Below are 4420 nucleotides of genomic sequence, written 5' to 3' on the forward strand. Positions count from 1 at the left end.
AGAACGGAGGAAGTGGACGAAATGGACGAATTGGACGAAGTGGAGGAAGTGGAGGAACTGGAGGAAGTGGAGGATGTGGTGGAAGTGGACGAAGTGGACGAAGAGGAAGAAGTGGAGAAAGTGGAGGAAGTGGAGGAAGTGGAGGAAGTGGACGAAGTGGACGAAGTGGAGGAAGTTAACGAAGTGGACGAAGTTGACGAAGTGGACGAAGTGGACGAAGTGGACGAAGTGGACGAAGTTGAAGAAGTTGAAGAAGTGGAAGAAGTTGACGAAGTGGAGGTACTTGACGAAGAGGACGAAGTGCACGAAGTGGACGAATTGGACGAAGTAGACGAAGTGGACAAAGTGGAAGAAATGGACGATGTTGACGAAGTGGATGAAGTGGAGGTAGTGGAGGAAATGGAGGAAGTGGAGGAAGTGGAGGAAGTGGAGGAAGTGGAGGAAGTGGACAAAGTGGAGGAAGTGGACGAAGTGGAGGAAGTGACGAAGTGGACGAAGTGGACGAAGTGGACGAAGTGGAGGAAGTGGACGAAGTGGAGGAAATGGAGGAAGTAGAGGAAGTGGACGAAGTGGAGGAAGTGGAGGAAATGGACGAAGTTGACGAAGTGGACGAAGTTGACGAGTTTAGGAAGTGGAGGAAGTGGAGCAACTGGAGGAAGTGGAGGAACTGGAGGAAGTGGACGAAATGGACGAATTGGACGAAGTGAGGAGTGGAGGAAGTGGAGGAAGTGGAGGAAGTGGAGGAAGTGGAAGAAGTGGACGAAGTGGACGAAGTCGGGGAAGTGGAGGAAGTCGGGGAAGTAGACGAAGTGGACGAAGTTGACGAATTTTACGAAGTGGATGAAGTGGACAAAGTGGAGGAAGTGGGCGAAGTGGAGGAAGTGGACGAAGTTGACGAAGTGGAGGAAGTGGTGGAAGTGGAGGAAGTAAAGGAAAGGGAGGAAGTTGACGAAGTGGACGAAGTTGACGAAGTGGACGAAGTGGACGAAGTGGACGAAGTGACGAAGTAGACGAAGTGGACGAACTTGACGAAGTGGAGGAAGTAGAAAAAGTGGAGGAAGTGGAGGAGGTGGAGGAAGTGTCCGAAGTGGAGGAAGTGGAGGAAGTTGACGAAGTGGACGAAGTAGACGAAGTGGACGAAGTGGACGTAGTGGACGTAGTGGACGAAGTTGAAGAAGTTGAAGAAGTGGAAGAAGTTGACGAAGTGGAGGAACTTGACGAAGAGGACGTAGTGCACGAACTGGACGAATTGGACGAAGTGGAGGAAATGGACGATGTTGACGAAGTGGACGAAGTGGAGGTAGTGGAGGAAATGGAGGAAGTGGAGGATGTGGAGGAAGTCGACGAAGTGGAGGAAGTCGGGGAAGTGGAGGAAGTCGGGGAAGTGGAGGAAGTGGAGGAAGTAGACGAAGTGGACGAAGTGGACGAAGTGGATGAAGTGGGCGAAGTGGACGAAGTGGACGAAGTGGAGGAAGTGGAGGAAGTGCCTGAAGTGGACGAAGTTGACGGAGTGGACGAAGTGGAGGAAGTGGACGAAGTGGAGGAAATAGACGAAGTGGAGGAAGTTGACGAAGTGGAGGAAGTAGAGGATGTGGACGAAGTGGACGAAGTGGAGGAAGTGGAGGAAATGGACGAAGTTGACGAAGTGACGAAGTGGACGAAGTTGACGAAGTTTAGGAAGTGGAGGAAACTGGAGGAACTGGAGGAAGTGGACGAAATGGACGAATTGGACGAAGTGGAGGAAGTGTTGGAAGTTGAGGAAGTGGAGGAAGTGGACGAAGTGGAGGAAGTCGGGGAAGTGGAGGAAGTCGGGGAAGTGGAGGAAGTGGAGGAAGTAGACGAAGTGACGAAGTGGACGAAATGGACGAATTGAACGAAGTGGACGAAGTGGAGGAAGTGGAGGAAGTGGAGGAAGTGGAGGAAGTGGAGGAAGTGGAGGAAGTGGACGAAGTGGAGGAAGTCGGGGAAGTGGAGGAAGTCGGGGAAGTGGAGGAAGTGGAGGAAGTAGACGAAGTGGACGAAGTTGACGAAGTTGACGAAGTGGACGAAGTGGACGAAGTGGATGAAGTGGGCGAAGTGGAGGAAGTGGATGAAGTTGACGAAGTTGACGAAGTGGAGGAAGTGGTGGAAGTGGAGGAAGTAAAGGAAAGGGAGGAAGTTGACGAAGTGGACGAAGTGGACGAAGTGGACGAAGTAGACGAAGTGGACAAACTTGACGAAGTGGAGGAAGTAGAAAAAGTGGAGGAAGTGGAGGAAGTGTCCGAAGTGGAGGAAGTGGAGGAAGTTGACGAAGTGGACGAAGTAGACGAAGTGGACGAAGTGGACGTAGTGGACGAAGTTGAAGAAGTTGAAGAAGTGGAAGAAGTTGACGAAGTGGAGGAACTTGACGAAGAGGACGTAGTGCACGAACTGGACGAATTGGACGAAGTGGACGAAGTGGAGGAAATGGACGATGTTGACGGAGTGGACGAAGTGGAGGTAGTGGAGGAAATGGAGGAAGTGGAGGATGTGGAGGAAGTCGACGAAGTGGAGGAAGTCGGGGAAGTGGAGGAAGTCGGGGAAGTGGAGGAAGTGGAGGAAGTGGAGGAAGTGGAGGAAGTGGCTGAAGTGGACGAAGTGGACGAAGTTGACGGAGTGGAGGAAGTGGAGGAAGTGGACGAAGTGGAGGAAGTGGACGAAGTGGAGGAAATAGACGAAGTGGAGGAAGTTGACGAAGTGGAGGAAGTAGAGGATGTGGACGAAGTGGACGAAGTGGAGGAAGTGGGGGAAATGGACGAAGTTGACGAAGTGGACGAAGTGGACGAAGTTGACGAAGTTTAGGAAGTGGAGGAAGTGGAGGAACTGGAGGAAGTGGACGAAATGGACGAATTGGACGAAGTGGAGGAAGTGTTGGAAGTGGAGGAAGTGGAGGAAGTGGAGGAAGTGGAGGAAGTCAGGGAAGTGGAGGAAGTCGGGAAGTGGAGGAAGTGGAGGAAGTAGACGAAGTGGACGAAGTGGACGAAATGGACGAATTGGACGAAGTGGAGGAAGTGGAGGAAGTGGAGGAAGTGGAGGAAGTGGAGGAAGTGGAGGAAGTGGAGGAAGTAGACGAAGTGGATGAAGTTGACGAATTTGACGAAGTGGACGAAGTGGACGAAGTTGATGAAGTGGGCGAAGTGGAGGAAGTGGACGAAGTTGACGAAGTTGACGAAGTGGAGGAAGTGGTGGAAGTGGAGGAAGTAAAAGAAAGGGAGGAAGTGACGAAGTGGACGAAGTGGACGAAGTGGACGAAGTAGACGAAGTGGACAAACTTGACGAAGTGGAGGAAGTAGAAAAAGTGGAGGAAGTGGAGGAAGTGTCCGAAGTGGAGGAAGTGGAGGAAGTTGACGAAGTGGACGAAGTAGACGAAGTGGACGAAGTAGACGACGTGGACGAAGTGGACGTAGTGGACGAAGTTGAAGAAGTTGAAGAAGTGGAAGAAGTTGACGAAGTGGAGGAACTTGACGAAGAGGACGTAGTGCACGAACTGGACGAATTGGACGAAGTGGACGAAGTGGAGGAAATGGACGATGTTGACGGAGTGGACGAAGTGGAGGTAGTGGAGGAAATGGAGGAAGCGGAGGATGTGGAGGAAGTCGACGAAGTGGGGGAAGTCGGGGAAGTGGAGGAAGTCGGGGAAGTGGAGGAAGTAGAGGAAGTAGACGAAGTGGACGAAGTGGACGAAGTGGACGAAGTGGATGGAGTGGGCGAAGTGGAGGAAGTGGAGGAAGTGGAGGAAGTGGAGGAAGTGGCTGAAGTGGACGAAGTTGACGGAGTGGAGGAAGTGGAGGAAGTGGACGAAGTGGAGGAAGTGGACGAAGTGGAGGAAATAGACGAAGTGGAGGAAGTTGACGAAGTGGAGGAACTAGAGGATGTGGACGAAGTGGACGAAGTGGAGGAAGTGGAGGAAATGGACGAAGTTGACGAAGTGGACGAAGTGGACGAAGTTGACGAAGTTTAGGAAGTGGAGGAAGTGGAGGAACTGGAGGAAGTGGACGAAATGGACGAATTGGACGAAGTGGAGGAAGTGTTGGAAGTGGAGGAAGTGGAGGAAGTGGAGGAAGTGGACGAAGTGGAGGAAGTCGGGGAAGTGGAGGAAGTCGGGGAAGTGGAGGAAGTGGAGGAAGTGGAGGAAGTAGACGAAGTGGACGAAGTGGATGAAGTGGATGAAGTGGGCGACGTGACGAAGTTGACGAAGTGGAGGAAGTGGTGGAAGTGGAGGAAGTAAAGGAAAAGGGAGGAAGTAGACGACGTTGACGAAGTGGACGAAGTTGACGAAGTGGACGAAGTAGACGAAGTGGACGAACTTGACGAAGTGGAGGAAGTAGAAAAAGTGGAGGAAGTGGACGAAGTGGAGGTAGTGGACGAAGTGGAGGAAGTGGAGGAAGTTGACGAAGTGGAC

The sequence above is a fragment of the Vigna umbellata genome, chromosome 7 (genome assembly GCF_029865625.1).
Source record: "Vigna umbellata cultivar VRB3 chromosome 7, Vumbellata_1.0, whole genome shotgun sequence".
Classification (NCBI taxonomy): domain Eukaryota; kingdom Viridiplantae; phylum Streptophyta; class Magnoliopsida; order Fabales; family Fabaceae; genus Vigna; species Vigna umbellata.